This window comes from Sarcophilus harrisii, chromosome 2, assembly GCF_902635505.1.
Source record: "Sarcophilus harrisii chromosome 2, mSarHar1.11, whole genome shotgun sequence".
Lineage (NCBI taxonomy): Eukaryota > Metazoa > Chordata > Mammalia > Dasyuromorphia > Dasyuridae > Sarcophilus > Sarcophilus harrisii.
Genome location: NC_045427.1, coordinates 41,100,719 through 41,110,289, shown reverse-complemented (window position 1 = coordinate 41,110,289; position 9,571 = coordinate 41,100,719). Strand labels below are relative to the sequence as shown.

Sequence of the window (9,571 nt, the reverse complement as noted above, 5' to 3'; positions counted from 1 at the left end):
GTAAACCCCTAGCACAGGAGAGAAGGAAACAAACGTTTATTGAGTATCTATATTATCTTCTAAGCAACAAATTATGAAATGGGACATTCATTCTGAGATTTGACCAATGTATCATTTGTTTTGTTTGACTATACATATTTGTTACAAGGGAAGTATTCTTCTTGGGGGAGAGGGATAGATAATGGTTAGTGAGTATGATATATGTAAAAAATGGTATCAATAAATCATTTTGAAAAGAAAAAGAAATACAGAAGGGCATACAAAATTATTTTGTTGCTATCTAGCTTAATTAGTTAAATCTGTGATCTCAATACAGAGCTAATAATGTCACTACCAGATAGGAGGCTTATTCTAACAAAAATCTCTGAGTCTAGAATAAAATTGCTAACTGGGAATAAATGGAATGAGGCAGTCAGAAATAATGAATTAGGAAGAACTAGGGTTATTTTACAATATAAGTTCAGAATGAAAGTCTATCACAGTTTTTACTTCAATGAGAGGGCAGGGACTATTGATTCTCAGATTGAAAAGCTTAAATTTCACCATACATGGAGAGCAATCTGAAGCTATGTTCAAAAAGCTATCAAACTGTGCATACCTTTTGACCCAGTAGTGTTTCTCCTGGGCTCATATCCCAAAGAGATCTTAAAAGAGAGAAAGGGACCCATATGTGCAAAAATGCTTGTTGCAGCCCTTTTTGTAGTGGCAAGGAACTGGAAACTGAGTGGATGCCCATCAATTGGAGAATGGCTGAATAAATTATAGTATATGAATGTTATGGAATATTATTGTTTTGTAAGAAACGACCAGCAGGATAATTTGAGGGAGGCCTGGAAAGACTTAAATGAACTGATGCTGAGTGAAATGAGCAGAACAAGGAGATCATTATACATGGCAACAAGAAAACTATACAATGATCAAATCTAATGGACATGGTCTCTTCAACACTGAGATGATTTAAATCAATTCCAATTGTGCATGATGAAGAGAGCCATCCACACCCAAAGAGAGGGCCAAGGGAGCTGAATGTGTCCCACAGCATAGCATTTGCACCCTTTATGTTGTTGTTTCCTTGCATTTTGTTTTCTTTCTTAGATTTTTTTCCTTCTTGATTCGATTTTTCTTGTGCAACAAGATAACTGTATAAATATGTATACATATATTGGATTTAACATATTTAACATATATTGAACTACCTGCCATCTAGGGGAGGGGATTGGAGGAAGAAGGGGATAATTTGGAACAGAAGGCTTTGCAAGGGTCAATGTTGAAAAATTACCCATGCATATGTTTTGTAAATAAAAAGCTTTAATAAAAAAAATTACCATACAATTTAGGAAAGCCATTCTCTTCAACAAATTATACTGTATTCATATTTGGTTTCAAAAATCAGTTTTCCAAGTACAAAATGGAAAAGGTATGTTTAGCTGATGTAGACTTGGAGGCATCTTCATTCCATCTTCTTAGTCCCACTGATGAAGTGGGTTCTCTAGAGCTTGACTACTTTTCCCCCTCAGGGTTCAAGAATGTCCCTGAAGAGTTGGAGATGATCTTCAATATATCAAGGATGTACTTATTCCAAAAACCATCAGTTGAGAATACATTTAGTTAGTGAAATTTAAGTAGTTTTTAGAAAGGGGCATTTATTAAGATAGTATAATAAGATGGTACAATTCCCCCAGATCTCTGTGATTGGCCTTCAGCATAGGCTTCTATCATATCTAAGGGCTTAGATAAAAATCTGGGGACTTTGGAGGGGGCTATTTGTTTTTTTTTTCTTCATTAATTTACAAAAAAAAATTGTGTTATGGTTTTTGAACCTAGTGATCCTAAGTCTAGTAAGAGAGGCTAGTGGGCTACTATCATGGCAATGACAGGTGCTGACATTTCCAGAGTCCACCTGGGTAAGGGGCAATAAGCCGATAGGGGAGAAATCCCTAAAATACAGCTATGTCCCTTATATCAGGAGGAAGCCTCTAGGTCAAGAGCTACACAATTTATATTGAGTAAATAATGGCTTAATCCATAGCCAGGGAGTTATCCAGATACATAGACACAGGTGGGGTTGCCTCTTCAAAGATCCATGGATTTGTTATTCTCATTTATTTACCCTTTGGCTTAGAGGAACTTGATCCTTTAAATTAAAAAAAAAAAAGCTTTTGTTTCCTTCTTGCATTATCTACAATCCCCACCCCCCAAACATGACAAAAGCACCAGATGTATGTTAAAAAGGACCAGGTATCTCCTAAAGAGTGCAGACCAGTCATTTTTTGGTTCTGGGTCAGGGAGGATGATGTTCCGAACAGGGATCTTGCTTTGGCTCTGCATTGGACAAAATGTTTTAAGAGGAGGAAGACTAAATTACCAAAAGCAACATAGGAAAAGTGACTGCTATCAACTTAACAGAGTTCACTGCTCATTCGAGGGAGCACGGAACTATTGCCATAGACAGGGGGGTCAGCTGCTGACCACATGGAATCAGGACATTAAAAATCATCTCAAAGATTACCTGGAAAAAGGAAAGAAGTGGTGGATTAGGCCAGATTCCGATCCATTGATAAAGAAGAGAAAAGGTAAAGTATCAAGGACTAAAACAACTTCTTTACTTAGTATTCTGATCCTCTGCTTCCAGTCCTTTCCAGCCCTAAATATATGATGCTATAATCTTATATGCAAGAGGCATAATAATACCTGTTCCTTATTTAAAATTTTTTTTTGCATTTATATATAATTCCTCCTGCTTCCTCTCCCTACTCCCTTTCCCAAACATGACAAAAGCATTGGATATGCTATGCGTTAGCTACTCACTGGTTTTGGTTCTGTTGGTAGGAAAAAAAAAATCATATTTTCTAATCAATACAAAGTTGATTAAACAATGTTCAGAATCAAATTAGTTAAAGCTTGGGAAAGAAGCACCCATAAATCTAATCATAGTTTTTCCTACTCAAAAAATCCTTTTCCAATTATATGGTAAGATGTACCATATACTTCCTTATATATTTCCTAAATAAGTCAGTTACCTCATTTTTCTGGTCTCCAATTATCCCATCTCTAAAATGGGAGGGAAGGTCAACTGTCTCCTTCCTTAGATGATTTGAATCACACAATGTAACTGAGCTCTGTAGGGCAGATTTAATTAGGGAGTCTTGTGAGATAAATGTCTCATTAGAGAATCTCGCTTTCATTTTAGGAATTTGAACATTGTCTCACTTCTAGAGAGGAAATCATTTAAAATGTCACAGGAATAACAGGGATAAATTGATTTATGATGTTCTCATAGAATAGAAAAGGGTCTTCCATAAAATGGGATTTTATAACTGGAGCCACCTCTTGGCTCGATCGCCACAACTTCAATGACCTTGAGTTGTCTCCTCTAAATCTGTTTCCCAAATGAGAGGAGTCAGACTAGATAAGATGATCTCTCTTCATATCTATGATTGGTGTGTGTTTATCACAATAATAATAAGAACTACCTTTTATAGAGTGCTTACTATGTGCCAGGCAGTGTGCTAAGAGTTTTACAATTAGATGATGTGTAAAAGGGGTAGAGAGCCAGACTCAAAGACATGAAAGCCTCCCTCAGACATATTCTGCCTGTGTTGTCCTAGGCAAGTGCTGTAAGTAACTGTCTGAATTGCAGAGAAAGTATCATCTTTTAGTGGTAGGTCCAGGAATTGCCTAAACCAGTACATTCACATATCTCATTCCCTCTTCATCTAGTTGAGAGTAAATCTTACCTTTATGTCTTGGTTCTCAATGTGAACTCCTTCAGAATCTGTCCTAAAGATTAGGACTTATCTGTCTTCAGGAGTCAGTATTTCTTGGTCAAAAAGGAAAGGTAACGTCATATATCCTCTCTGAGTAAGGTGCCCAGTACAGTATATTCTTTTCTGACCTCCAGAATTCTATCCTAGAGAATTCTCTTTACTTAATATATTTAGATCTAGGAACTCTAGCATCAGGAATCAGGAAGATGAGGGGGTCACTGTGCTGGAAACTTGGAGGATTAAGGACTATAGGTCTTTAGAGACACATAAAAGACTCTTCTTCAGCAGAGATGTTGCCGGCTCAATGGCAGAAAAAAAGTCAAAATTAATATCAACTCAGGCTCATAAATTCTTCCTGTTGAATTGGAAAGGTAAAACAAAAATGTTTAATAGGAGCTGAAATTCCAAGTGTATGAGAAATGATGATTTAAAACCTCCAGTCAAGCTAATTATATTTTAAGGCACTGAAAGGACTAGTAACTGTGATTGCTGAGATGTTGTCAGTGAGCTCTAAAAGATGATCTGTGAGAAATACCTCAGGCCTGATGAAAGATAATATTCCAGTTTTCAAAATGGGGAAAACACCGATTTTTATAAAGCATTTAACAGAGTATTTCATACTAATCTTATGGGGGAAAATGGAGAGATGGGATAGATAATTGTGGATTTAGAGGGATTCAGAACTAACTGAATAAACATTGAGTGATCATGACATTGATTAAAGGATCAATATCAACTTAGAAGAAGATCTCTAATTCCCCAATGATCTGTCCTTAGTGCTGTGAAGTTTGATATTTTTATTAATGACTTGGACAAAGGCATAAATAAACATTAAAGTGTATTTATTAAGTTTTCAGATGACAGAGTGCTGCAAGGCATACTTAACTCACTGGCTGAAAGAGATAGGATGTTAAGATTATAGACTCAGATGATGGGTTGAACGCAATAAGATTAAACTGAATACAAATGAATGTAAAGACTATACTTGGATTCAAAAATTCAACTTAATCAAAAAAGAAATGGATATTCAGCAGTTTGAGTTTTAAAAGATCTAGAGTTTATTTGTGATCACTCAATAGAAGTCAACTCATTGTCCAAAAAGTCAACAAAATTTAGTTTCCAAAATAAGGAAGGTTGTGACAGTCCCATATATTCATTCTTTATCAGACTACACCTGGATTACTGCACTCAAGTTTCAGGCACCATATTCTAAGAAGAACATTAACAAGCCTGAGTGTAGCCAGAATAAATTGTGATGAAGAGGGTGAAGGTATTAGAGATCATATTAAGATTATTTTGACTAATTGAAGAAACCGGGAATGTTTAGTCTAGAGAATAGAAGACTTAGGGCATAAAAGAAATCTTCAAATACTTGAAGGATTGAAATAAAGAAGAGATGTCAAATTTGTTCTTCTTAGACATGGAAGCATGATAAGGCACAGTTAGTAGAAGTTGCAGAAAGGCATATTGAGCCTTGATGTAAGGGAAAACTTCCTACAAATTAGAGCCAGTCAAAAATATAATGGGTTTCCTCAGACTATTCTGCCTCACTGCCTGACTTCAAGCAAATATCAGATGATGATGTATCTGCATCGTTATTTATAGCAAATATTTTTATTCAGGTTGCACTAGATGGCATCTGAAGTCTCTGCCAACTCTGAGATTCTAGACATCATCATCCTTGGGAAATTAATTTCTAAAGCCTTAAGACAAAGGCTATGTTTTAAAGACAGGCCCCTAAGATTTAGGGCTAGAAGGAGCATTTTGTTGGTCAGCTAGATCTATCTTTTTCTACCCTACAATTTTGCAAATGAAGAAAGTGATAAAACATGAAATAAAACTCAGATCTCTATCCTCCATTTGACTAGAAGTTAATTAGCAGATTTGTGCATCTCGGGTTAGTATTATTTATGGACTACTAACAGGAATGATCATCTGGACCTGCTCTCTCTTTCACAGAAGTCTCTGCCAACATCTTCACAAGATCTGGGCTTTCCCCTAGCAACAGATGCACATATGTAATCAGAAATTTGGATTTAGTTTCATCTAAAGTGGACCTTTGTTCAAAAGAACATTTTTTTATTTGTCAAGGAGGTAAGTGATAAATCTGTTTTAAGTTTTCAGAAATATATATGAAGTTTCAGAAAGCAAAATGTGTGTATATGTATGTATGTGTATATATATATATATATGTATGTATATTAGAAATATATAAGGTTCCAGAGATTAAAATGTGTGTATATGTATGTATGTGTATGTATATGTGTATGTATGTACATGAGAAAAAATGAGGTTCCAGAGATTAAAATGTACATGTATTATTTAACATGTATAGGACTGCTTGCCATCTAGGGACGGGGGTGGAGGGAGAGAGGGGAAAAATCGGAACAGAAGTGAGTGCAAGGGATAATGTTGTAAAAAATTACCCTGGCATGAGCTCTGTCAATAAAAAGTTATGATAATAAAAAAAAAATTTTTAAAGTGTATGTATGTATGTATATATGTATACTTGATAATAGGGGCTGTACTTTTGCCCTTTTTGTAATCCCAGGGTTTAGCATAATGCCTGGTACATAGTAGATGCTTAATAAATTATACACACACACATGTGTATATGTGTATATATGTATATGTGTATTAAATGTACTAGACAGATGGAATTAGAAGAATGGATGAAGGGAAGAAAGTTGGAATTTTGATTTTTTAAAGATTGATGAAAATAATAAAATATGAACAATTAGATCAACTGACTTGTATGAATGAATCATGGTAGGCAGGATACAGTGTTTTTATTTTAATCTTTACATATAAAATTTGTCTTTCCATATACAAAGTAGAATAGAAAAAAAAGATTCACTAAATTCTTCATATCCTTTGAGTCAGCAATCCAATACAAGTCAAAGATAGAAAGATTCATATATAACAAAATATTCATAGTAGAGAAAATTAAATGAAGTGTGTACCCATTGACTAAGAGGGGCTAGGTAAGTTATAGTATATGAGGAATATGAGGAATTCGGAGAAAAGTGAGTTTGTAGGAATTGCTACAGAGAGGAGAAAGCAGAATTCAATTCAGTATTTAGTGTTTATCATTTCCTATGTTCTTTCAAGATTCAAATCTTGAAAAATTCTCTATTTTGGCTTTTAAAGACCTTTATATCTTGTCTTCTTCTCACCTTTCTAGTATTCTCATATCTTACTCCCCTTTTCATAGAAGAAGGGATGGATTTAAGGGAAGAAGAATATAATGATTTCCACTTTGTATGTATTGAGTTTGAGATGTTTATTGGCTATCCAGGTGAAGATGTCCCAGAGGCAATCAGAGATGTGAGACTGGACCTTAGCAAAGAGATGAGGGATGAATATATAAACTGGAAGTCAGCAGCACAAGGGATAGTTATTGAAATCCTGGGAGCTAATGGGATGCCAAGAATATAGAGACAAAAGAGAAGAAAGCCAAAGACGGAGCCATAGCTTCTACTAACATATGGGGGATGGGACATGGATTATGAATCCCATAAAGGAGAATGCATATATGTACATGATGAAATCAGTGTTTTTATATACATGTGAAATCTCCTGGTGGATATATATGTGTATGTATGTATACACACATATTTTGTGTGTGTGTGTATGTGTGTGTGTGTGTGTTAATGTAGGAGAATTTTTTTTAGAAAGTTGTAATTAAGGTAGCAAATTTTTTATTAAAATTTTGTTATCACAATAAATAGTGATTTAAAACTAAATGGCAAATTTATCTAAAGCTAGGAACATTTTAAAGGCAAACTTCCTTATTATAAAAATGTACCATGTTATATAGGTCAAAACTGATTTTTCCTAGAGGGACTTTTTAAAAATAAGTATTTGCCCTTCAATATAAATTTTTTCCAATATTTCATTTTATAATTGTCTGACTACCATTTGCTTCTTTTTTTTCCTGATTGCTAACCTAGCTGCTTTTTCTAATATGATGTGATCCTAATGTAAGGTATGACTTTGGGCAACACTAGATAAGTTTCTTCTGCATTCTTAGGTTATTGTTTTTTGATATCCAGATTAAAAATTGTTGTTTGTATTTTTCTCTATTGTTACTTTAGTGAAGACCATGATTTTTCAAAGACTGTCTCCCAGCAAGAGCTATTGATATGATAGTTTATTTTCTACTTTGGATTCTAAATAGATGTCTTTCGGAACCATCCACATGACAACCATACAAGAGACGGAAAGGATGCCCCAGTTAACCCAACAATCAAGGGGAAAAAGTGGGAAATCTCTAAGATGAAAAATGAGATTGTCTCAGGTACTAGTTTTTTTCCTTCATAATAAATCTTTCCTCTCCGTAGCTTGCTAGATATCAGAATTTATACAGAAATTTCTACAGTAATGCATAAGTCTCTTACATTGTCATTTATGGTTGGATAATGAATGGTTCAGCCCAAGGGCATGACAGTGATTATCTCATTTTTAAATAGTGGAAATGAAATTGCTTTCTTCTTTCACATTACTAGAATCGTGCTTCAAGTTCAAATAACAGGAGAAATATGTTTCTATCATTTAATATTCCTGTATTTCATATACAAATCTAGCAAAAAGTATTACCTTGAAACTCCCTCTGGTGAAATGAAATGCATAGCTCCCTCAGCAACAATGCTGCCATCTCAATTCAAGTACCCAGATGAGAAGGGCAAAGAAAGGTGTTTCTGTAGTCCTAAGAATTAAGACAAACTCAGAAGCCCAAAACCCAAAAGAAATCAGATTTGAGCTAAACATTATGAAAAATGTTAATACTTTCAATATAAATACGGTACTGTACTCATACAGTCCTTTGACTTTATATTTATACTCTTCCTTGAGGACATTGCCATCTTGATGGGAAATAAGGGATAAGAAAGTAAAAAAAAAAAAAAAAGTGTTAGCCCACAAACTTTTTTTGTAGGCTGATAGTTTTAAGTTTTATTTCTAAGTATATAAAATTACATAGGGAAAAGGGGAGGAAAACATATATTTGTTAAATATCTACTATGTGCCATTTATCAAATGTCTACTGTGTGCCAGACTCACTTTACAGATTTTATCTCATTGATCCTCACTGTGAGGCAGGGGCTATAATATTCCTCATTTTAACATTATAAAAACCAAAGCAGACTGAGGCTGTCACACTGACAGTAAATAGAGGTTGAATTATAAAAGAACCTGATAATAGTTAGCATTTCTATAGTATTCCAAAGTTTGCAGGCTTTTAAAAAATATTATTTCATTTTATCCTTATAACAACCCTTTGAAGTAGATGCTGTTATTAATCATTCCATTTTGCAGACAGGGTAACTGAAGTAGACAGGCTAAGTGATAACCTGTGGTCACACAGTTAATAAGTTTCAGAGGCAAGATTTGAATACAGGTTTTCCTAAGTTTAGCACTCTCTCCAGGACACCACATAAGAGCATTATCTAGCTCTCATTCTCTCTCTCTACCTACTTACGCACCTTTGTGAAAATCAATATCATTTCTCTTAAATGGCCCTTTTACCTATAATAAATAATTAATAGGGAAATGATTTCATAGCAATATTCATACGCTGTTGGTTTTATAATTAGCCTGACAGCCAGTAGAGCATCAATAGCTTCAAATATTTAAATCAAATGATTTTAAAGATCTAAGATTAGATGTTTTCAAAGAAGATCTAGATTTTTATTTCCACAGTCTTGACTTCTTGAAATCTTTTTTCTTCCTCTAACAGATCATCATCTTTTATCCAGATGTCAGCAGATCACTGACATTTCTCAAGTAAGTACTTTATGCTTCTA

The 9,571-nt window shown here is 34.4% G+C and overlaps 1 long non-coding RNA gene across 1 annotated transcript; it reads left to right on the top strand.

Moving 5' to 3' along the window:
- The first annotated feature begins 4,554 nt into the window (after nt 1-4,554).
- Nucleotides 4,555-9,551, top strand: LOC116421290. Its single transcript, XR_004231596.1, has 3 exons — nt 4,555-5,861; nt 7,948-8,067; nt 9,505-9,551. It is a non-coding gene; the product is annotated as an uncharacterized LOC116421290 (long non-coding RNA).
- Nucleotides 9,552-9,571: the final 20 nt, after the last annotated feature.